This window comes from Palaemon carinicauda, chromosome 37 (genome assembly GCF_036898095.1).
Source record: "Palaemon carinicauda isolate YSFRI2023 chromosome 37, ASM3689809v2, whole genome shotgun sequence".
Classification (NCBI taxonomy): Eukaryota; Metazoa; Arthropoda; class Malacostraca; order Decapoda; family Palaemonidae; genus Palaemon; species Palaemon carinicauda.
In genome coordinates this window covers 40930483-40956309 of record NC_090761.1, presented here as the reverse complement: position 1 = coordinate 40956309, position 25827 = coordinate 40930483, and the positions used below count along the sequence as shown (strand labels likewise).

Below are 25827 nucleotides of genomic sequence, written 5' to 3'. Positions count from 1 at the left end.
TTGTCTTTTTTCCCCCACCTCTCATCATTTATTGATTGTCCTACTAAAGCAAGTGATAACTGGTGGCGTTGCGGTGTGATGAAGCGTATGAAACAACATAAAAAACAAATGTTCAAAAATGAGCATAAGACGGAGTGCCACAGCTTTCGAAAATAGACTTAAGAAACAAAAGATGTGAACAATGACGAAATAGGAAGAAAAATAAAGAGAGAGGAAAAAGGGCACACGCAAAGCAAGAGACAGACATCTCAGAAGAAGAGGAAAGAAAAGGCTAAGAAGAAAAAAGCTACATATGAAAGCAGTGAATGACAATGAAAGAGTATAACGGAAAAATTGTGCTCTTAGAAAAAATCAAAAAGAAAATCCTGACGATGATGATGTCGAGGATAGCAGCCATGAAGGGTAGCATGAAACAGTCACCCACGGAGGACTAGCAGGGAAGAGATATTAGCGCCCTTCTGCCGAGACGGGCGGGCCGGAACGGCCAACGCCTAATGAAATAACCATCAATGAGGGAAGAGTCCTTCGTGAGGAAACACTCTCGTCCCCGAAATGATGAGACGCTTGCGGACATGTTCAGTTTCCCGTCGAAGGAGCAACAGCATTGAAACTCTCCATTCGAGATGGTGGGCCAGGACCCTTCTATGGGGCCCTATCACCCGATCATCAGAAGTCGTTGGGGTGCAAGTAAATGGCCCTAACAATGGAGAACCTTGTCGTCGAATCAACAGCAGCGGGAGCCCTGGCCGACATGGCGCATCCACGAAGCCAAAAACAATCTAAAAACATGGAAAAGGTCCCACACAGCAACTGTAGGACGAAGGTACTAAGGCAACACACAGCAATCAACCCCCAAAGTTAAGTAACGGGGTACAAAGTTTGTAGTTTTTATGATTCACTAATTTGTTGTAAGAATTTGTAAAATTGTTTGGAGTAACGAGATTGTAATTCCGTTTTCTACACGTAATGTTAAAATCAAATAAAAAACGCTAATTTTCATGTGTTGATTGAAGAACGTAATTAGTCGAGTAAAATTTTTTCAGTGTTAAAGATCCGAGTAAAAATTGATTTTTCTTAAGACAATAAATAGTCAATTATCTTGTTGCTGTGTGGATAGTTAAGAAATTGTTTTCTTTGCAGTGTAAATTGTAAATTTTCATTGCATGAATTTGAAGTAATTAGTTTATGTCTGCTGTTTATGACATTCGTTGCCAAACAGGTTAGATGTCATTTTTGAAAAAGTGTGATCGCATGTTGAAAAATTTTGTTGAAAAGAGAGTAACAATGACAACAGTTAATTCGGGAGAAGAAATGTTTGTTATTATAGAATTGCAGGGTGTGGTTAAACATTGCCTGTAATTCAGTATTAGGAATTAATGTACGAAGTTTCTTATGATGTCATCGTTAAGTATGCACTCAGTAAAATTATGCAGAAAATGTGTAAATTAGGTACGCTAATTGTAGGGAAATTCTTGTCGTCATATTTGTTCTTACGTCACACGCCCTATTACCGATAATTAGTACTTAATTCGTTATGAAATGTTTTTTAAAGATAGTGTTGAACCAATATTTGTAAGTTTTTGTTTTATATTATCCTGATTAATGAAGATGAGTTTGTTGACGTGATAATTTAATAATGAAAGTAATTTCAGTTCCCAACAGTTCATTAGTAATTTGTCACGTGCGCGATTTCAAAACCTTGCCGTTAATTTCCCCCAGTTACAGTGTTTCACAAGTAATTTCTTTCACTAGTGGTTCGGTCTGATTGATAAAACCAAGCATTGGTGAAAAATTAATTAGGAAAGTAACGTCACATGACTTAACAGGGAACATGAATAAATTTTATATTAAAAGGTCGAGCGCTGTGAGCTTAAACGAAATGAATGAGACGAGTGAAGTGAATGACAAGTGTGTGTTAATTCCTGAGTAAAGTGTTATGGCGTAACAGCCACTGATGAAGGGCGCATGGTGCGAGGTTTTTTTTTTTTTTCATGAAAAGAAATCTAATATTTTAACCAGTAACTTAATTCCGTTGACTTAAAAGATAACTTCAGAATGAAAACTTTGTTTTCAAACTCCTTAAAAAAATTGTTTTCAACCATCGTAAGGATATGTTTGGTGCCATCTGGCAACGTGATAGGAAGGAGAAGAGAATTAAAAATTATGCTTAAGTCTGCTCGTTTCTTTCCAAGTTGTGAGAATAAATTCGCTCAAGTAATTAAAATGTAGAATTTGGGAACTTAACAAACAATGAACATGTTACTGTACAGTTTTGTCAGTTCAGTTTAGACTGTGTGTAAGAACGGGTATCTACGACACAGGTGTGATTAAAATTGTGATAGAAGATGAAATTCAGTAAAACCAAAATGCCATGTTTCGTTTTCTTGGGAAAATCACTCAGCTGACATCATTCTGAACGAACAAAGTGGAACCGTTTGCTTAAAACAACTGACGATTACATCAGCATAACTCTCCAATCCGGAGATGGTTGCAAATAAGAGTGATTAAGCATAATCTATGATTCGTTGTTACAACGCATAGGGAAAATAGATGATAATTATAGAAATGAGGGAAATTCCAGAATACATTTAGCGAGCGAATGTAAATGTTTCATGTAATGAGTTCTTAAGCAGAAGTATGCTCTTAACTGATTAACGTATTTTTTTAGTAATATTGGAATCGTATTATCGGAATAGACTTTGAGTTAGAGAGTAATTATGAGTAGTTATATCGTTGTCCCTCATTAATTATTTGATGTCTGATAAGGAGTGACAGATGTTTTCATGTCAGATTACGCTGGGAAAAGGATGTTCTTGTGACGAGTTACTATGAGAAAGGTGATTTGTTTGTAATTAAGTGATCTGTTGAATCATTGGGAGAAATTCGATAAGTTTTAGACTTTATGCCTATTTAATGACAGTATTAAGACATCAGTTAATTGATTTCTGATTTATGAAAGTTTCAGTAACTTCTTTGAAGGCAAAGAGGACTGTCATTAATTACACTTCATGATATACTGTAATAAGTTTATTTTAATATGACTGCAATTAAGAAAGAAATTTTCCTTCATGAATTGTTTCAGTAATTACCAGTATAATTATGGGTGAAAAGATTATCAAATGACAATTCAAAATAATAAAGGGTATTCAGGGATCCGTTTAGATATTAAGAATTCATCGTTTAAGCATCTAGAAACTTAAATGAATTAAGTGAACCAGGCCAGTAACGCGCATTCGAAGGAAAAGTTTCGACCATGAACAACTGAAGGAATACTGTATCATTCCATGGAATGTCACGTCAGCAGGAAGGAAACTGTTCGGTGTTTTGATGGGCAGTCTTAATACAAGTTTATGACAAAAAAATATCCAAACTCCAACTCACATCTCTTCATTTTTCCTATATTTTTTCCTCTCTTCCTCAACTAACCTGAGGAAGACGGAGATCAATGGTAACCCTTTCCGTCTGCCTTCACATACAATAAGGCCTAATACGTTGCCTAAAAAATGACATGAGGAAGCAAGAGGGATAGTGTAAATATAACAAACAGCAAAATTCAGACATTTATTATGAGTTATCGAGATCTCAAGGACCAAATGTATTGGTATAGCCACATTCTCTCCATCTTTATAAAAGGGACCAATGACTGGAAGCCATGCTCGTAAAGGAAGTCAATCGTGTTCAACGAGCGGATACCATACACGTGCGGAAAGTCAATCATTCGGATCAATTCCTAATAACGTTCATCTCTTGATCCTCTTCTAGATCTTCGGATCATCTTCGTCGTCAATCATTTCAAGAGTTCGTCTATCATGCTTAAAAACGGGAAAATCCATCATCAGCTTATATTTGAATTTTAAATCTGTCTTCACAATAAAACAAAAGGTGAGAGAAAACATATACAGTTATATAAACCAACAGCCAACAAAATTAAAGGCCTTTAATCATTTAAGAAGATTCAATTAAAACATTATCGATGTAAGCAGAGTAAGCGATTAGTAATGAATATAAATTTACGTAAAGGATCCTTGAGAGAGAGAGAGAGAGAGAGAGAGAGAGAGAGAGAGAGAGAGAGTCCAATCACAGGTACAGACGATATGTCGCCGGAAGGGAGTGATGGAAGTTACGATATGAAGCCTTTCATTCTTCTCCTTCCAGCAGAAGGATGTCGCCTCCAGAAGGACCAAGTCTCTCTCAAGTTTGAAATGTCATTAAAGACATTTCCTCTAAAGTAAGCAGAAACCCAGTAAAATCATTAATGGACATAGGCGCTAGGAAGTGATATGCGCGCGCTCTCTCTCTCTCTCTCTCTCTCTCTCTCTCTCTCTCTCTCTCTCTCTCTCTCTCTCTCTCTTGCGTGTGTTATCTCTTCTATATAATAAAGAGCAAGTGTCTGGCCATATATATACATATAATATATATATATATATATATATATATGTCTGTGTGTGTGTGTACACATATATATGCATATAATCCATGTATATAGTATATTTTTATAATACATACATATATATATATATATATATATATATATAGTCTTTCCAGTCACACACAGCGGCATTGCCAAGAGCATGACTACTCAGTCTCTCAGGTAGGAGGGGAGAGGAAGCTATCATACCCCGGTGAGAAAGGGTACCTGGAAAGATACACGAGGAAACCACAATTTCCCACAAATTGTCCAAACTGCCTGTAATAAAAAAGGGGGTTGAATCTGCGTGTATTTGCGCGTGTGTGCAATCCAGCAAAATATTTAGCCGACCTTTTTGACGGGTAGCGTAAATTCTAAGAAATATGGTGAAAAGTTGAAATATGACTCCTTATGGCACTTGGGTCTGAACAGTAAAATTAAATACTTTTAGAACATTAGATCGATGCACACAGGATGCTGGAAAGTCATCACTACTGTAATTACGATACAGGATACAGGATAACATATTGGGAATTGATAGGAAGAAAAACACTGCATTGTGGTAATAATGAGGACGAAGAAAATCTAATTAGCAAGAAAACTGTATTGTGGAGACAATGAAGAGGAAGAAAATTACAATGGCAAGAAGCTAATTGAAATAATGATAAGGTAAGAAAAATAGTGATTCATTAAGAAAAGAGGATAATAAGCAAGTCGGGGATAGAATACTTGATCCTATTACTATGCCAGCAATGATTAGCTGAAGGAAACAATACAAGATACTGTAATGAGATTTATGATTGGAATTAAAGTGAGGCAGCTAAACACGGAGAGATTTATCCTTGTCTTTAAGGCCACATTTATCATCCGTTTCATAACTTGAGAACTGTATTATCCAATCAAATAATCGATGACACTTCATATAGAGACACAGAGATCAAAAGATTTTATACTCTGTTTTTTATTAAAAATTGATTTCAAAGCGTTACAAAGACTAAAGTTCAACGTCCTATGGCGTATCAACAATGGAAAAGAATTGACTAATTACATCTACTACGGAAAATAATAAGTTTCAGTAATTTTGTCACACTTAATAAGAAAACGGCTGAAAACAAAAACATATATTATAAAATTACACAATAATAAGCAAGGCTACAACCACAGAAAGCAATATGGTCACAAACTCCTAGGCCAGTCAGAAGTATGGAGAGGAATGATGAATCTTGTCAGGAATATATCTTGCAATAACAAAAAAAGGTCAACAAATTGACATAATAAGTCAGGATTTAAATAAAGACATGGTCAGATAAATCAATTGCTAAAAGACCAACAAACTTTAAACATTGAGAAACAACGTCCAAAGAGAGGATATCAATCAGATATATGGTACTTAAGGCTAAAGACTTAACTGGCAATATTCCCCTTAATGCTGCGGGAATAACGTTCTGTATTCCCATCTAAGCAGGCTCATTTTAGAAAACTAACAATCATGGCAGAAAATCTAATAACAAAACGAGGCTACAGGTTAATACCAAAACTACGGCAAGCTACATACAAGAACAAGGCTTAAACAAAAGTTATCAATACGGTCAGCAAACGTAAAACTAATCAGCTACATGGCCACCAAGGCTAAAACTTTGATAAACTATTTTGTTCACAATCTAATATCGCAATTAAAATTACATGCAGGCTACAAAAATCAAGAGGGTCTGTAATAGAACTAAAACCATAATCAACAAGAGCAAGATTGAAGCCAGATTAAAAATGTGGCGCTATTATTAAACTCTGAATAATTGCATGAACGACAAGGTTGAAAGTAAATACACTCAAATAAGCCTCAAGGTTGAGGAAAGATAACACTATGGCCCTCAAGGTTGAAATCAAAGAATACTTTGAACAAAAAGACTTCAACCAAATTTAGAATTGTCGTCTGCAGCATTTAAACCGATCATTAACAATGCTCAAAATGCTAGGATGGCCACCAAGGCTGAAATGTAACCCAAGTTGACACAAGAAAAGCAATATTGCTACCTGGTAACTTGTAGTCACATACAAACATTTCCAGAAAGTCAAACTCATGGTTGGTTATTAATAGAGATATTGGAGTCAGCAATAAATTCTTAAAGGTTCAACCTCTGGTCTGCAACATGGTCATCATGACAAAAATCTGAAGTTTGTATGGAAAAGCTGAAATTATAATGAACGATACATGAAGTCTAACCCAAAATAAACAATCTACTCGGCAAAGCTTTGAGGACAGATAGGACGTCATGTACTCCAGCAAAATAGGACTAGTTACATGGGAAGCAAAACTGATATCACAGTCGAAAATATGACCAACAAAGTTGTATCCATAGCCAAAAATACGTCCGGCAAGGTAGAGACTCCAAAATCCAACCACATATCGTACCATATCCTGTGTAACATGGCCTTATTCTGTCTTGGTTAAGTTCTCTTGCTGGAAGGTACACTCAGGAACACCATTCGATCTGTTTCCTTATTTCCAGTGGGCAATTTTTCCTGTTGGAGCCCTTAAACTTATGGCATCCTGCTTTTTCAACTATGGTTGTAGTTTAGCTAATAATAATAATAATAATAATAATAATAATAATAATAATAATAATAATAATAATAATAATAATAATTGTTTGGCAGGCTGAAACCAACTGGCAATACGTCCAACAAAAACCGATATTAATAATAAATCGTAGTAAGCAAAGGTTGCGCTCAAATATTTGACAAGTCTTCTCTTACTTCCTTCGCTTTCTGACTTACCGTGGCAAAATAGATTAACTTTCAAAAAGATTATGAGCGAGTAAATTCAAAATGGCAAAAAAAAGCACTTGAAACATTTTGTATACAGACATCAATGAAAACTATTGAAAAAAAAAAAATCGGAATTTTATAATGATGATTTGTTGTACTTATCCATCAGCACTTTACAGAATCACCTTTAATCAGAAAATAATACTAAATCTAATATTACTTAATATTACATAGCATTTACTAATTACATAATAGCTAATTTCATACAAAATTTCTACTATTCAAAGCGTTATAATTATAAAAGCATAGCGGACACTTTACAGAACGCTTACTTGCCATATATTCATTAATCCTCATAAACAGAATAACTTTTAGCCAAACGTTTATTGCATATCCCACCTAAAAATTATCCTCAAATAAATATTAACTTTTAACCTAAAGTTTATGTCACCTACTACCTACAAATATTTCCAAATTTTAACAACTGAAAATTACATACGATAAAAAAAACGTGAAGTTCCAAGCATTTAATAGTTACGATAGAGAACTTTTACCATTCAAAATGGTTAACATGAAATGTGAATTTAAAGGCTAAGTTTCACTGGAAAATGTTAATGATTCAAGTTTTCATAAAAGTGGTAAAGAAAATGCAACATTTTACCAATTATTGTGGTAAAAACCTGAACGGAAAATTAAGGGAGGATTAATCATATATATATATTTTTGGGCTCAAGCCATGTCGTCCTGATGGAAGTTCCTATAGGGTAGCTTCCTAGGGTATATTACAACTACGGCGATATTCCCAGAGAATTTACCTTAAGGTACCAGAATTCTAACTCCTGGAGCGAGTATCCCTCGTGAAAGGGATATCGCGACATATCAGAGGACGTATTCTAGACACGTCACATGGCAATCTACGACCTGAACAGAGATTTCGTCTCGTAGGAGGGAGATTGACGAGATACGAATTCGGGAAAGAAAAAGGGGGAGCCGCTCCCAAGGCTTCCCTATCCCCCGATTCGTATGCGTGCCTGGCGCCAATCCTGGCGCCATCTGTATTCCTTTTTGCGTAGCTTAACAACTCGGTGTTTTTTCCTGTTTTTCTCGCAAATCTTGGATTTATTCAGCTTTTCATGGCTTCTCCGTCTTCGTTGGCCTCGGATAAGTTGAGTATAGTGTCTGTTATGTATAAATGTAGGCTCTTGGTAAAATTTTGAGTGATTAATAGGATTAATCTTTGATACAAGAGCCGTAGCCTACCAGAGGTGTCCTGGACACTGTCACTCGCTAGGTATAATTTAGTTAGTCAGAGTGACATTCCTGGTTGTTTTGCTTAATAAATTTTAGCTATTTAGCTTTACATAGGATTTCCTTTCGTGCTTAGTTTTATTTGGCGAAGTATTCGCCATTCTGGCCTACGCTAGGCCATGTAGCCTAGTCGTTTGGTCCTAGTACTTAATGCATGATTTTGGTTTTTCCGAGTGTAATTAAAATTTTATTGAAGCTTTAGGCTATATTTTATACATTTTAGACTGTGTGGAATATTTCCAAGATTGTATACGTGAGAGTTTCGGTGAATTAGGTAATCGATTCTCTTGGTGCCTAAGCTAATTGCTTATGGAGCCTTAGTATACTTTATCATACTCCCCGGTTGCTTTCTTTTCTTCGGAGAAGGTATGCAATCCCTTTCCCTCTGTTTAAGCATTGGGCTTATCCCTAAGTGGTTTTTTCCGAATTTATTTTCGATAAAACTATACTAGGGTGTTACTGTACCTTCCTGTTCCAGCAAAGTCTGGTTCAAAGAGGGACAGAACAACAGAGTTTTTAGTCTGAGTCCGTGTTGTCTGGCTTGGGGCAGAGTCCCCCTCGCTGACCTAACACTTACAAAGGGAGCTTAGCTCCCTTAGGTCACTACCGAAGGTTTCTGTAAGTTATGATTCCTTCTTTTGTGATCGACCAGACTAAGTCCTGTTGCTGTTCTCGGGGGAGGATAAAATCTTCCCTTGGGAGTAGCAACGCCTTCCTTGCTTTGGTGCTCTGGAAGCTGGCAAGTATTGCTGGCCCTTTCCCTTAGATCTCCCTTAGGCTAAGACAAAGTTCTTGGCTGCGGGTGATCTGTCACTAAAGCAAGGTTGGCAGGACCCTCTTGTCCCTTCCCCCTCTATCTCTGTAATGGCCTAGCCATTACTGTACTGTACCTTGCCGGCCGGCAGAGCTGGCCGGCAGGGGTATTACTGTACTGTACGTCATTCTACTTCTGGACCTAGTATAGGTTGGGATGTGGAATTGACTAAGCCCATTGCCGGCCGGCAGAGATGCTGGCCAGCAAGGGTCTTATGTTTTCGAGTGCTGCCCGGACCTCTCTTAGTCCCTCATCCATGCCTGCCGGCAGAGCCGGACGGCATTGGTCAAGGAAGCCTGAATTAAGTTTCTCCCCTTCCTTATATGCACTCTTTCGGTTGCCGGGCTTGGGGGGTTGTGTACACTCTTATCCCGGCATCCATTCTATTTTCTTCTAGTGCTGTACCTGTCCCGGCTGCCGGCCTATGAGGCCGGCAGCCGGGCAGGTGTAGTCTTCTGGTTCTTTTGCTGCCGGCTGACATCGGTCTTGTACCTTTGCCGGCCGGCTTATGTCAGTCCTTGTCTGCCGGTCACCAAGAGTGTGGCCGGCAGCTGGGTACTACCTTGTGTAGTTGCTGGCCGGCAGTCATTGCCGGCCAACACTGGCTGTTGCTGGCCGGCAGCTGCTGCCGCCGGCACAGGCATTTGAACCAGAGTGCTGCCGCCCTATAGCTGTTAAGTAGTATACTTTAAAGCTAGTTGTGGTGTATGCCGGCCGGCAAAGGCAGGCCGGCACACATCCTCCTATACTGTACTAGTATTCTTCTGTATAGTATATACAGTAAGAAGAAAACTATAGTAAAGGTTTAGGTACAGCACTGTATCTTCTAACACTATTGTGTTTTCTTGCACAGCCCTTTGCTGTTGCCCTCAGACAGGAAGCAGAGTTCTTCCCTGTCTATTATCCAGGATTTTAAAATCATTGCTTAGGTGTGAGCTCCACCTGTTTCCTCTGGAAACCTTGCATTGGTTACTCTAGAGAGATAAACCATTTTGATTTTATTATCTGGAAGGCTGCAACAATGGGTTGTGAGGGAAACACAAGTGTGTGTCTTTCCTTTATGAATTGTTATGCTATACTATGCATATCCAGTGATACATAGTTCACTTGATACTCATGGAAATTTCTTCTCTTTACAGGAGGACCCTCCGAAGTGCGGAAATGTTTTATGCAATGTCCGCAGCAAGAACCTCTGCGGACATGAGTGTTGTAGGAGACACGCAGCATGCGCTGTCTCCAAGGATGATCTCCAGTATTGGGACCCTCAGGTATGTACTGTATGCACTAACCTGATTACTGAGGCTTTTGATTCCCCTAGAACGGCGGAATCAAGGGATATAGCTAGGGAAAAGCTTCGTACTTGGGTAAGGGGCTTCAAGAAGAACACCTCTGGCCCTTATCTTCCAAGTGAGAAGATGAGGGCGTATCTTTTTCCCCAGGCATCAGCTGAGGCAGTGATTCCCCAGCCTCAAGAGGAGATCCCTCAAGATCAAGTCCAGGTGGACGAGGAAGTCGCAGATGCGATGCAAGACATCCAGTTGTGTGACAGGATGTCTGACCTGGACGATCGTTTGGAAGAAGACCTCCTGGCAGAAGGTCAGGATCAAGTTCAAACCCCGGATGTCGTAGAGGATGAAGTCGACGAGGTGTCGGCTACTCCGGTTCAGATGCCGGAGCCCATCCCCTCAACATCGGCTGGTCTCCCAGTAGAACTGGGACAGGCCCTCTCTTCGATTGTTGGAAGGATCCAACAAATGCAGAAGGAGAATCAGGAGAAGGCGGCTGCAATGGAACTGCGTATGCAGTCCCTAGCAGAATCACATGGGCCCCAGAAAAGGCTCAATGTGAAAGACCTTCCCATATGCTCAGATGCTAACCCATGGAGGTATGCTGAGCACATGCCAATGACGACTGGTAAGATCGTCATTTCGGATAAGATGGGTTCAGTTCCCCTAGAGGAGGTAGAATTCTGGCCCAGCAAGGCATCATATCTGGACTGCTATGTCCGGCTGAGAAAAGAACCATTTTCAAGGGAGGAGACAGAGCCGAAGGAGGTCATTATTATGGACCACGCTAAGGCTCAAGCCCTACTTTCATCCTCGATGAAAGAGAGGGGCTTCTCAAATTCGAAGGTAGCTGCATTAAGCAAGAAGCTCCCTTCTTTTGTGTCCTCTCCTGATAGAGCCTTCCCCTTTTTACAAAAAGGGTTTGCGGCTGTCCTAAAGGCAGTCGAGGCCGGCAAGCCTTGCCCCTCCCTGGAGGAGTGCAAACCCTTGTCGCTGGCTCTGCCTATGGACCACAAAGACTGGAAGGATGTCCATCTGACATTCTCAGTGGGAAAGTTGGAGGCTGATATTGCCGGACGGCAATTCGGCGAGGACCTCCCCAAGCTGCCCGAATCTCTTTTACGAAGAGAGTTCGAGACCAAAGAAAGACTGGCTGCCTCAATGTCTCATCAGACCACTCTTGAGACAATGGCAAGTGACCCTAAGGTCCATGAAATGTTCATGGTAGTGGCTAAGTCTCACCTAGCCACAGTGACGAAGGACCTTTATGGCTTCATCAAGGCAAGGAGAGCTTGCAGGGAGATTGTGTTCGCCGGGGCTTCGGTGAGACACGAACCAAGGAAATTAATCTCCTCCAACATTTGGGGAAAAGACCTTTTCCCTACCGATGTGGTCAAAGAGGTTGTTGATAAGGCCGCCGTGGAGAATAGAAACCTTCTCCAGAAATGGGGCCTGGCTATCAAAAGAAAATCTTCCCCGGATGAGGGTCCTCAACCAAAGAGGAAGAATATGAAGACTAGGCTACCATTTCGGCCAGCCAAGCCTTATAGACAGCAACAGCAACTGCAATTGCCTTTGCCTCCAGTGCCCCAGATGGTGGCACAAACCCCGACTGCCTTTCAGTGGGTACCCCAGGCTGTGCCAGGTCAGTCAACCACATTCGCCCCAACGTTCGAAGGACAGTCTTCTTCCTTTCGTGCAAAACCTAGAGGAGCAGCCAGAGGCTCGTCTAGGCGCCCCTCAAGGGGAAGGGGATTCAGAGGTGGTCGTGGTCAGGGAGGCAAGACCTCAGGACGGCAGTCCAAGTGAAATGATACCGGTAGGAGGGAGACTGATGAAATTTTGGGATCGCTGGACCTTCGATCCCTGGGCCCAAAGCCTACTCAAGAATGGACTGGGTTGGAGCTGGTACAGCACTCCACCCCCATGCCTTCGGTTTTTCCAACACTCCACCCCCATTTTGGAGGAGTACGTTCAAGAACTGTTGGAGAAAAATGTGATCCGAAAGGTGAAGTCCATCAAATTCCAAGGGAGGCTGTTTTGTGTTCCCAAGAAAGACTCGGAAAAGCTCAGAGTCATTCTGGACTTGTCACCACTCAACAAGTTCATAGTGAATTGCAAATTCAAGATGCTAACACTGCAACACATAAGGACCTTACTGCCTAAGAGGGCATATTCAGTCTCTATAGACTTGTCAGACGCCTATTGGCACATTCCAATCAGCTGTCGACTCTCCCCCTACCTAGGGTTCAGGCTACAACGAAAACTGTACGCCTTCAGAGCCATGCCATTCAGGCTAAACATAGCCCCAAGGATTTTCACAAAGCTTGCGAGCGCAGCTCTCAAACAATTACGCCTAAAGGGAATTCAGGTAGTAGCCTACCTGGACGACTGGCTGGTGTGGGCAGCATCCGAGACCGAACGCTTGCAAGCTTCCAGTCAGGTGATCCAGTTCCTAGAGTACCTAGGCTTCAAGATCAACAAGAAAAAGTCTCGACTTTCTCCATCCCAAAAGTTCCAGTGGCTGGGAATCCACTGGGACCTTTTGTCACACAGTTTCTCCATCCCAATGAAGAAAAGGAAGGAGATAGCGGGCTCTGTCAAGAGACTTCTAGATTCCGAAAGGATATCAAGACGCGAACAGGAGAGGGTACTAGGCTCTCTCCAGTTTGCTTCAGTGACAGACCCAGTGCTAAGAGCACAGCTAAAGGATGCAACCGGAGTTTGGAGAAGGTATGCATCAAACGCGCGAAGAGACCTGAGAAGACCAGTGCCGCCTCGGCTACGTACTCTTCTCAGACCTTGGTCCCAAGCCAGACATCTAAAGAAGTCGGTTCTTCTTCAGCCACCTCCCCCGTCGATGACGATTCACTCAGACGCCTCAAAGGAGGGATGGGGATGTCACTCTCATCGGAAAAAAGTCCAGGGGACTTGGTCCAAGCTATTCAGGACCTTTCATATAAACTTTCTAGAAGCTAGGGCAGTGCTCCTTACCTTAAAGAAAGTCTCCCCGCGTCACTCGATCCACATAAGATTGGTGACAGACAGCGAGGTGGTTGTGAGATGCTTGAATCGACAAGGGTCGAGGTCACCACCTCTCAACCAAGTGATATTAGCCATTTTCCGATTGGCGGAAAAGAAGAAGTGGTACCTGTCGGCAGTTCACCTTCAAGGAGTCCGCAATGTGACAGCGGACGCTCTATCCAGGTTCACACCGATAGAGTCGGAATGGTCCTTGGACGCAGGATCATTTTCCTTCATTCTGAATCAAGTCCCAGAACTGCAAATAGACCTCTTTGCGACGAAAGACAACAAGAAGTTGCCCCTGTACGTGTCCCCGTACGAGGACCCCTTAGCGGAAGCAGTGGACGCAATGTCCCTCGACTGGAACAGATGGTCCAGGATTTATCTGTTCCCTCCTCACAACCTTCTGTTGAGGGTCCTCAACAAACTGAGATCCTTCAAGGGGGTAGCGGCAATAGTGGCCCACAAGTGGGCGAACAGTATGTGGTTCCCCTTGGCGTTGGAACTACAGATGAAGTTCGTGCCGCTACCACATCCAGTTCTGACCCAGCGAGTCCAGAAGTCGACTGTCTGCGCTTCATTACAGAAAACCCAGACCCTGCAGCTCATGATTTTCTCGCCCTAGCGGTAAGAAAGCGCTTCGGGATTTCGAAAGCCAGCATAGACTTCCTAGAGGAATACAAGTGCAAATCGACTAGAAGGCAATATGAGTCATCTTGGAGAAAATGGGTGGCCTTTGTAAAGGCAAAGAATCCGCAGGAGATCTCAACAGACTTCTGCTTATCTTTCTTCATCCACCTCCATGGCCAAGGATTGGCAGCTAACACGATTTCAGTGTGTAAATCGGCTTTGATGAGACCCATTTTATTTGCCTTCCAGATCGACCTAGGTAACGAGATCTTTAATAAAGTTCCGAAAGCCTGCGCTAGGCTCAGACCTTCAGCACCTCCAAAGCCCATCTCATGGTCTTTAGACAAAGTTCTTCATTTCGCCTCCCTGTTGAGCAATGAAGAATGTGCGTTAAAGGATTTGACGCAAAAAGTTATTTTCCTATTTGCACTCGCGTCCGGGGCCAGGGTTAGTGAGATCGTAGCCCTCTCGAGAGAGGCAGGTCGTGTTCAGTTCCTGGATGGGGGGGAGCTGAACCTGTTTCCGGATCCTACGTTTCTCGCCAAGAATGAGTTACCCACCAACAGGTGGGGTCCCTGGAGAATCTGCCCTCTGAAAGAAGATGCATCTCTATGTCCAGTAGAATGCCTAAAGGTCTATCTTCGTAGAACTTCAGACTTCAAGGGTAGTCAACTATTCAGGGGAGAAACATCAGGCTCAAATTTATCTCTGAATCAACTTAGAGCGAAAATGACATATTTTATTCGCAGAGCGGATCCTGACAGTACACCCGCAGGTCACGATCCGAGGAAAGTTGCCTCATCCCTAAATTTCTTTAATTGTATGGATTTTGAACATCTCCGTTCATACACGGGCTGGAAGTCTTCCAGGGTGTTCTTTCGCCACTATGCGAAGCAAGTAGAGGAACTTAAGAGATCTGTGGTAGCAGTGGGTCGTGTAGTTAACCCTACTGTTTAACTCTGCGAGGAACAGTGGTCTTAATTGGGACGATTAAGTCCAGGGTGAGTGTGTAGGTACATACTGTACTACAAACTAAATGAGGGCACCAAGTGCCCATATAGACTGTTCCTTCTTTCAAAGGTGAACCTTGCATAAGTTCAGACATGTGTGCCAAGCGTTTCTAACGCTAATGTGATTGATTTGTAATACAGATTTTTTATGACTTGATACCTTGGTATCTTATTAAAGTGGTGTTTAATGGTTTTCTTTCAGATAAACAAGTTCTGTTTACTATCATACTTATGCTTAAAGTTTTGGGTTACCCTCTTTTATATAAATATATATATTTGTTGTTAACCTGTCTGTTTATTATCTGTCAATAAACTTGTTCTTGAGAACCTTGCGTCTCTTTCACCTGTGTCAATTTATTGGTATAATTGAGCATTTTTATTCTATGTATCTTATCTGGGATAATTCTGATAGAATTGTTCTGTTATGCAAGCTATGTGCATTGGTTTATGTAAGTCCCCTAATGGGAGGACTCCGTCCCATAAAGGGACAAGGGCGGTTTTATTAGTTTCTTCCTATGCGGATATAAACCTTTGTCCAATACAAGTATTGTGCGGATTACTGGTCAATATATTGACGCAGTGGTTCTATACAAACTATGCTTTACTTAATATAGGGCGAGACCACTATATTAGCTTGCCTGGTATTCATACATAGATATATGTACTCTTCGAGACTTTCCAGAGTCTAGTAGGACTCTTCCCTGTAGGGGGCAGGAAGCTCTAACATAGTTTATAGTTAGTTGAAAAGATGTATAACGGTAACATCTTAGGTCTCTAGGTCTAGTCGACCGGGAATAAATACTTCCGGGGAGTACGGCACGTTCTGAGAATCCACAGATACAGTAATGCTCTGGTACACTTCCATCAGGACGACATGGCTTGAGCCCAAAAAACGGATTTTGAGCGAAGCGAAAAATCTATTTTTGGGTGAGATAGCCATGTCGTCCTGATGGACCCGCCCTTGCCTTTCTAAGAAAGGGCTGTAGGACCCCTCCCTACATACAGTATCTGTAGCACCTCGTGTACGCTACAAGGAATACAGATGGCGCCAGGATTGGCGCCAGGCACGCATACGAATCGGGGGATAGGGAAGCCTTGGGAGCGGCTCCCCCTTTTTCTTTCCCGAATTCGTATCTCGTCAATCTCCCTCCTACGAGACGAAATCTCTGTTCAGGTCGTAGATTGCCATGTGACGTGTCTAGAATACGTCCTCTGATATGTCGCGATATCCCTTTCACGAGGGATACTCGCTCCAGGAGTTAGAATTCTGGTACCTTAAGGTAAATTCTCTGGGAATATCGCCGTAGTTGTAATATACCCTAGGAAGCTACCCTATAGGAACTTCCATCAGGACGACATGGCTATCTCACCCAAAAATAGATTTTTCGCTTCGCTCAAAATCCGTTATATATATATATATATATATATATATATATATATATATATATATATATATATTTATATATATATACATACATAAATTTATATATATGTATATATATATGTATATAATGTATATATATAATAATATATATAAAAGGTATATATATATATATATATATATATATATATATATATATATATATATATATATATATATATATATATATACATATACAGTATATATATATATATATATATATATATATATATATATATATATATATATATATATATATACACATATACAGTATATATATATATATATATATATATATATATATATATATATATATATATATATATATATATAGGTAGAAATTTATTTCTATTTGAACACGATTTTGTGTTGATATTAATCCATATTGACTCATTAGGGGTAATTTGAATGAATTACTACCAATTGTGTCACGTGGTGGCCCGGGAAATTGGGTAAAACTCGCTGGTAAGAGACTGATGTCTCGCCAGGTAAATCCTCGGACAGCTGGTAGCGGTCAGGTTCCAATTTCTTTTATGGGCTCTCGTGACATGGTTGGTTTCGACCTGGCCTTTCATTAGAAGGGGCTAGCGTTCGATCCCAGGTATGAGGTAGAAATTTATTTCTATTTGAACACGATGTTGTGTTGATATTAATCCATATATATATATATATATATATATATATATATATATATATATATATATATATATATATATATATATATATATATATATATATATATATATATATATATAAAGATATCATTAACGCAAATGGCTAAATTGGTTTGTGAAAATTCTACCACTGATATAAATTTACAAAAAAAAATCTCTAATTATGACACATTTCTCTTATTGCTTCAGTCATTTTGTAAAGTACATTAAATTAATTTACAAAATTGCAAAACAATATATTTCATTTTTTACGAGGAGCTCATCGTTTTGAGAACAAATCATCTCACAGAAGCGCTTTTCAAATAATAATAATAATAATAATAATAATAATAATAATAATAATAATATCATAATAATAATAGTAATAATAATAATAATAAAAATAAAAACAACAACAACAACAACAATAATAATAATAATAATAATAATAATAATAATAATAATAATAATAATAATAATAATAATAATAGCAAAGAGAATAGGTGTTTGCCCAAAAATTATACCGTGCAATCAGATATGATGAATAGTCTCAAGAAAAAATATTTCCCAGCCTCGTAAAAATATATATTACCTAGCATTCTCAAATAAATTTACTTTCACTGAGTATAAAAAAAAAATGCAAGAGGACGTTGATTAGCTTTGTGAGAAATGTTTGCTGTACCAAACGCCTAATTTAGTTGCATTGGCCAGTAATATCTGACAGCATCGTCCGAAATTTTTATGGCTCCCGAGTGTGCCACAAAGTTTACGATGAAATGACATGAAGACCAACGGAGGTGACCCCAAAGTGGTCCGAAAAGGATCATTAGAGAGAGAGAGAGAGAGAGAGAGAGAGAGAGAGAGAGAGAGAGAGAGAGAGAGAGAGAGAGAGAGAGAGAGAGAGAGATTCGCGCGAAATCAAGTTGTTTTTCTTCTCGGCTACATACGCACAAAATAGTTGTAAAATACTTATGAAACTAAATGTGTTAAGCAACATTAGACTAATCATTACTAAAATAGGTAATAACTATGGTACTCAGCCACCGCCCAGCATATATACTCTCTTAGGTGGGATAGTATGGGTAGCCTCAGTACCAAGCAGCATTCTCAGAAAGTTGAATAAAAAAAAATTCTCTTTTATTTTATTTCAAAATTACATCCAATGATTGAGCCAATCATGTTCAATTATTCAATTATGAGTCAGGAGTCTTATTGCATCGTCGCTATGAGCTCACGACTTTTCGAGCTCCCTTTTCAAGTGTAAGCTCTCGCCCATCTCTGTCTTCACCACTTCGTTGTTTATCTCAGATATAAGTAATAAATCGAAAGATGCTGTCACAATATAACGCAAATAGAAGAAAAAAAAACTAATTCAAAACAAGAGAAAAAGAGAATAAAGTAAATTACGTAGAAAGAACAGGATGTTGAAGCAACGATGTATGAAATAAGTAAAATTTTCAGCATGGATGATAGGAAGATCAACAAAACATGCAAAGTCAAAATATTAGTCAAAATCTTAAAATGACTGGAACAGAATCAAGCCTTAAATGTGTGCGGCATAAAACACAATTACAGTGCGCAGAGAGAGAGAGAGAGAGAGAGAGAGAGAGAGAGAGAGAGAGAGAGAGAGAGAGAGAGAGAGAGAGAGAGAGAGAATATTCAACGATACTGTATAATTATTCTGAACATAATTTTTGCATCGGTGGGCGATTAACTATGATGGAGAGAAGAATGTATCATTAAAAGAAACCATCAAAATGAATTTATGAAAGAGGGAACACCCAAACATAGTTTTTATGTCCCTATAACAGGAATTTAATACCACCATTTAAAGTTTTATTTTTGAAAGCACAATGTTTGGCGTAAAGCGATAATAAATCGCAGAAATTAGTATCAGGAGTTTGGAATGCATATAAATTTCTAAAAAACTAACTTTACATTTATAATCAAGGAAGAGTATTGACCCACCTAAATCCTACTAAATTCCTTCCTAGGTTCAAATTATTATTATCATTATTTTTTTATTATTATTATCATTATTATTATTATTAATAATAATAATATTATTATTAATTGCTAAGCCACAACCCTAGTTGGAAAAGCAGAATGCTATAAGCCCAGGGGCTCCAACAAGGAAAATAGCCAAGTTAGGAAAGGAAAATAAGTTAAAATAAAATATTTTAAGAACATTAACATTACAATAAATATCTCCTATATAAATTATAAAAACTTTAAGAAAACAAGAGGAAGAGAAATAAGATAGAATAGTGTGCCCAAGTGTACCCTCAAGCAAGAGAACTCTAACCCAAGACAGTGGAAGTCCATTGGACAGAGGCTATGGCACTACCCAAGACTAAAGAGCAATGGTTTCATTTGGGAGTTTCCTTCTCCTAGAAGAGTTGCATACCATAGCTAAACAGTCCCTTCTACCCTTGCCCAGAGGAAAGTAGCCCCTGAACAATTATAGTGCAGTAACCCGTTGGGTGAAGAAGAATTGTTTAGTAATCTCAGTGTTGTTAGGTGTACGAGGACAGGGGAGAATATGTAAAGAATAGGCCAGACTATTCTGTGTGTAGGCAAAATGAAAATGAACTGTAACCAGAGAGAAGGGTCCAATGTAGTCAATGTCTTAAAACAAGAAAATATTTCCTATGAATTCAACGAGGAAAAAAAACCTTGATTTACACCCACTTAATCAGATATCTTTAGTGTATAAAAATTCAATTACACCTATCACTGATATGACGTTTACATGTCAGATGACAACCTGTATTTACATCCGCATAAGCATCCGATATTCTAATCATGGATCACCTCTATATAAGGCTTCATAGAGATTCATCTCTACCTTTGCTGAGATATTGCGCAAACAGTCAGACAGACACGAGTAAATACATGAATATAAGTAGAGAAAGAAAATTTGATGCATACATCACAAAAGATAAAGAACACTCTCTGATTACGAATATACATAACAACTGCAAAGTAACTGAAGAAAAATATATATTTTATCTAATAAACGAAAAGAAAATTGGTCAGATAAATAAGTGAATAAAAAATAAATTAAAAAAGGTCATTATATTAAAAATAGTGTTAAAATACATGATTAATCATTGCCCCCAAGAAAGAGAAAATGTTATTCACTAATGTAGTTATCAAAATATCAGCCATAACGAGTAATCAACAACCCGATATGTACGTATCAAAGAAACAAAACGAGAAAAGACCACGAAATGAAAATAGAAAATAGGATAGCGGAAAATAAATTAATTCTGGGGTAAACAAGGCATGAATTAAAACTTTCCTTCAGTCTCTAAAAACTTGATAAAACCCATTAAACGCATCACAATCAGAGTAGAAACGCATTCGCCTAGGAAAAATAAGGCCACGTTGAATAATGACCCGTGACTGGCCCTTTCCCATTAGCGAACAGTGCTTGGTATTTACCTGCTCGGCTAAGAGTCGATTAAATTCCATGACGTAAGCAACGAAGGTTCAATAATCCTCGTGAGAGACGGGGCTAATGGCTGACACTTCCAGGATAATACTGTTACCTTCAGATGAAGACTGGGTAATGTAGGATGTCTGACAGGCGAGACAAAACGCTCAAAGGGGTGGAATATACTCGACATAAGTGGATCTTCAAATGGAATGTGTTAGCTACTTTATGAAGCAGATGTATGCATGGATGATCTTTAAATAATAGTATGTGCTGGAACATATTTTCGTTATTCAACATATTTATGTTTTAATTCTATTTAGAATTACTATGTAGTACCATGGAAATTCAAGTTAGAATCCTGGCATTTTGGAGGTAATCAACAGATCATATACTAATACAAATTTCAATTTATATATATATATATATATATATATATATATATATATATATATATATATATATATATATATATATATATATATATATATATATATATATATATATATGTGTGTGTGTGTGTGTATATATACATATATACATGTATATATATATATATATATATATATATATATATATATATATATATATATATATATATATATATATGTATGTGTATATATATATATATATATATATATATATATATATATATATATATATATATATATATATATATATATATATATATATAAGCTGGAGGGCAGATACATTGCTATTCATATTTCGACCTCAGGCTAGTATATATATATATATATATATATATATATATATATATATATATATATATATATATATATATATATATATATATATATATACACGTATATATATATATATATATATATATATATATATATATATATATATATATATATATATATATATAAAGCTGGAGGGCAGATACATTGTTATTCATATTTCGACCTCAGGCTAGTGCTAGGTTTCTGGAAATTATAATAAATATTTCCAATTCATATGTTTCAGAAGTTTGTCCCCTATACAAAATTTCAATAAGTTCCTGTCATTCACGAGTCATATTAAATGATAAAAAAAATGTGCAAAATAATACAAAAGTTAAGTTTGTGATCCACAAAGGTATGGAAAGTGTACTTACATAGGATCAAACGATCAGGTCACTCAAAAGTTCCTAACTGTCCCACGTCATCATGAAAATCTGAGGAAAAAAGGAAAAAATCATGATAATAAAAAAACAAAAATAATGGCGTAATGGTATTTTGTATGTTGAAAATAATTCCATAAAAGACTTACTACATATATTTGAATCTCTATTTCCTTTCTTCAAATTGAAATTCTTGGGCATTAAAAGAAACGTTATTGTGTGCCACAACCGTATCCAGGAGAGAAAGTCAAGAAGAAATCTTCTTCAATATTAAAAAACTTCGAGAAATTTAAAATGTCTCCGAAAAAATATATCCGAGAAAGTCTTGCAATTCAGAACCCCGGCCACTGATTTGACCCATTTATCAAGGAGTGAAAGGAGCACGTCACTGGCTCCCCATTCACGGATCTTTGGTCAAGGGATTCTGTGTCTGTTCCTTATCTTTTACTTAAATCTGGTCACCATTTTCAGTTTTCTTTTATATCTACAATTTTCCCAAAGAATTATTTTGTTTTCGTCTCATGTTTACATTTATACCTTATCGTTTCGTTTACGTATGGGGTACAGTGTTTCATCTTTAAATTTAGCTTGTTTCTGTACAAATATTTGGTCTTTCCACATATGTACACACTATCTTTAGTCAAAATCTAGTATCTATGGAAGTTCCGCTTCGTTTGTAAGAAATCTATTTAATCTATACTTTTACATAGCTTACATCGTGTGTGTACTCTAGTTTTCTTTTGTTTAAATTTTCTGTACCATTCTCATCTGTTCCATCAATTCATTTTAGTTCCCTCTTATATATCTTTATTACTTTTGTGAACATGACTGATCTTTTACCATTTTCAGTATATTACAAAGTTTACAGCCTTATCTGATAATCTTATCACAACAATAGACATCAATTCAACAGATGAAATTTGTTCCATAAATTTATTGCATGAAAACGTCTCCAAACTATGTTATAAATTCGTTTTTTTTTTAAGTAACCAATTAAGGTAAGATATAATTACTATCGAAAATATGTTCAACTACAGTATGCAACTAGATGACTATATGAACAGGCACTTAACTGAAATCCTATGACAACATTTAAGCACTATAACGTTATACAAACCTGAGATTTAGATTCTTATTAAAATAAGATCAAAGCTGATGGTGTTTGGCATCTACGTTTCTGACATCAATATAAAATTCCGAAGAGGTGACATAGGGTGACATAATTACGAACTTGAGACCTAGCAAGATACACTGCTCATCTCAAATGTCTTAAAATCATCAAAGCTGCGATGTACAGACTATGACGCGTGTAAAGGGAAAGAGAAAAGACTGCCACAGTTGAAAAGAAAGTTATGGTGGAAGGAAGCTTAAATGATGTCCTCAAGAGACTGCACAAGACAGAAGCGTGTAGAAGTTTGGAGCTATAGGTAATAGGTCACAGACAACCGCTGGAGTAACTTGTTCTTTTATGTTATTGTTTTTTCTTATAGTGTTTTTCAATTATTCTAACAGCCTGTATAGAACAATCGATTTATAGCGGGAAAGGCAATAGTAAATTAACGTACAAAAAATAATCTCGAGGAAATAATATTGAATTTAAACAAACAAAAAATTTCAGCGACCTAATTTGAAAAAATGTAAGAAAGAAAGATAAGAGTTACGGACGGAACTTCCGGTAACATCATTCACTCATATATTAAGACAAACAGAAGGCTTTCAAACAAGACGGACCGTGAATCCTTAAACCAATCGATGCCTCTTCCAAAAGTGGAACGTATAAAAAGAAAGACGTAATAATAAAGGATGAAGAAGTGACAAAACAAAGATGGATATGAAAAGAAAGACGAGAAGGTGAAGTGAAATAAGAAAAAAAAAGGCGAAGGAAGGAAAAGATGGAGGAAATGAAAAAAAAAAGATCTTTCAAAAGAGATAAAGATAACAAACAGGAGGTGGAGGACAAAGACCAGTGGGAAATGGAAAATACATTTATAAAATGATTGCAAACAGATGGCCGAGAAAAGGAGGAGGAGAAGGGGGAGGAGGAGAAGGGGGAGGAGGAGGAGGAGGATAGAAGAGGTTGGGGGAGATATGAAATATGGCTTTTACAACGGGGTTGAATCCATTAGCGCTTTCGTCCATCAGCTGGGTGATCAGATTCATCTGTCTTTATCTCCTGCATGATGCTCCGGGGGGGGTGGGGGGTTTGAAAGCGAGCAGGAGGAGGTCGAGCGATAAATGGAGAACAAGAGGACGAGTGGAAATTATATAAGACGAGAAAATACCAATGATATTGAAATGGATGAGTGATAACGGTGAGGAGTGAGGTGAAACATGTAAAATGAAGATAAAGAACAAGATAAAAGATTAAAACTATATATTCTTAAATATACAAATGCATATACTACCGCTAGAGAGTTATGGGGTCTTTTGACTGGCCAGATAGTATTATATTGGTTCTTCTCTCTGGTATTTTTCCTTTGCCTACACACACACACACCGAATAGTCTGGTCTATTCTTTATACTGTATATTCTCCTCTGTCTTCACACACCTGGCAACACTGAGATTACCAAACAATTTATTTTTACTATACTGTAATTGTTCAGTGGCCACTTTCCTCTTTGTAAGATAGATGAGACTCTTTAGCTATGGTAAGCAGCTCTTCTAGGAGAAGGACACTCCGAAATAAAACCATTGTTCTCTAATCTTAGGTAGTGCCATAGCCTTTGTATGATGATCTTCCACTGTCTTGGGTTAGAGTTCTCTTGCTTAAGGGTACAATCGGGCACACTATTCCATCTTATTTCTCTTCCTCTTGTTTTGTTGAAGTTTTTATAGTTTATATAGGAGATATTTATATTAATCTTGTTGATCTTCTTAAAATATTTTCTTTTTCTTTGTTTCCTTTCCTCACTGAGCTATTTCCCTGTTGGAGCCCCTGGGCTTATAGCATTCTGCTTTTTCAAATAGGGTTGTAGCTTAGCAAGTAATAATATATATATATATATATATATATATATATATATATATATATATATATATATATATATATATATATGCATGCTGTATATATCAATGACACGAAAATGAAAGTGAAATTAATTGATAGGGATTAGTACATTTGGACGATGTGAACAGCAAGACTAAAATACAAACTCATATAAAGTCTTTTAACTTTTCTTATCGTGGCACAAACACACATAATATATAATACATATACATTCATACATACGTATACACAGTGTATATATACAGTACAAAGCACCAAACAGAAATGTAGATAGAATACCTAGGTTTGATACAACTAAACTTCTAGAAGATGAACACACAGAAACATTTGCAACTGAATGAAGTAAACCATTTGGAGTCTAGGAGACTTTGAGAGATGAAGCGCAATGTATGTAGAATGTTGTGATATTAAGAACATAAATCAGTCAGTTGGTAGTGAAGTTTTGGGACATGCTATTACAAGGAGAGAGCCATGGATATCGCACCATACGTGGGATACTATATAAATGAGAAAAAGACAGAATTTGATTGTTGAAAATTTTCGAGGACGTGATGAAAATTACAAGGTAAAGTATGCTAAGTATTCCAGTACTGATAGTGAAATCAAAAGAAAAGCTAGGTATGACTGGAGAGAGTATTTAGACAGGTACGCAGATGATGATGACAAAGCTATGGATTCAGGGAGTGGATATGGTGTAAGAATTGCCATTAATGAAATCTCTACAGGGGCAGATCTGTTAAAGCAACAGAAGATGTAGAAAGGCAACGTTGGATGGAACACTTTAATGAGGACATGAATAGGAGATACGAAGGGAATAATTCAACTGATATGACTGAAGCTGGATAGTATGCAACGGCCAATTTTGTGGAGAGTCCTGTGTTATCATGGAGTTCCTCCTAAATATCTAAATCTGATTAAGCCTGTTCACAAGCATAGC

At 37.9% G+C, this 25827-nt stretch overlaps 1 protein-coding gene across 1 annotated transcript in view; it reads right to left on the bottom strand.

Moving 5' to 3' along the window:
* Nucleotides 1-25827, bottom strand: part of LOC137629594 (atrial natriuretic peptide receptor 1-like) — a 1161427-nt gene that overhangs the window by 1051760 nt on the left and 83840 nt on the right. Inside the window, 1 exon segment of the mRNA XM_068361051.1 lies at nucleotides 21876-21935. The gene's annotated coding sequence lies outside the window, so the exon portion shown is untranslated.